The following is a 696-nucleotide window of genomic DNA, read 5'->3' as shown; positions in this document are numbered from 1 at the left end:
ACGCTGACGCTTCTTTTAAACCCAGCAAGGTGGTAGCACCTCCATGAAATGTTAGTTACAAGGATTAAAAACTGACTGCTTATGAATATGGAACTGAAATGTCAAAATGAAGTTTCTTTTCTATTCATACATGACAAGATCCTGTGCAGAGCTTCCCACTGAAGTGACTGGGGAAATTCACATACAAAAGAATTTTCTGTGCAGAAGATCCCGATGGACTGGAATGAAGTTGTAGTAAGCAAATGATGCTGCAACTGTTACCCTGCATATGCCCGATCTCGTCTGATCTCAAAAGCTAAGCAGGGTCAGGCCTGGTTAGTACTTGGATGGGAGACCGCTTGGGAATACCGGGTGCTGTAGGCTTATACCATAGTCTTTCAAGACTGAAGGTTGCCAACCATAAGCAGATGAAAAATGAGGGCCAAGCTTTTGGCAGCACTGAAAAACACCTTCCTTTCCTGACAGGTTTGCAGAATTGCTTGCACAAATGTTGGCTTTATTTAAATTTATCTCACAATCAATATCATTATCCTTCAGTTCACATAGCCAAATATAATTGGCTACATGGTGTTGTAAGGCCAGCCTCTTAGAACATGGTTGAACCACAAAGTTGTGGTTGAACATGCCCAGTGATAGACCCCCCAGGCCATATCACAAACTACTTTTCACTTTGAACACACACACACACACACACAC

General features: G+C 42.4%; 1 pseudogene; it reads left to right on the top strand.

The window, feature by feature from the left end:
* The first annotated feature begins 246 nt into the window (after positions 1-246).
* Positions 247-363, top strand: LOC136637439 (5S ribosomal RNA; annotated as a pseudogene).
* The last annotated feature ends 333 nt before the right edge of the window (positions 364-696 follow it).

The sequence above is a fragment of the Tiliqua scincoides genome, chromosome 1 (assembly GCF_035046505.1).
Source record: "Tiliqua scincoides isolate rTilSci1 chromosome 1, rTilSci1.hap2, whole genome shotgun sequence".
NCBI classification, from domain to species: Eukaryota; Metazoa; Chordata; class Lepidosauria; order Squamata; family Scincidae; genus Tiliqua; species Tiliqua scincoides.
This window is presented reverse-complemented; position numbering and strand designations above follow the sequence as displayed.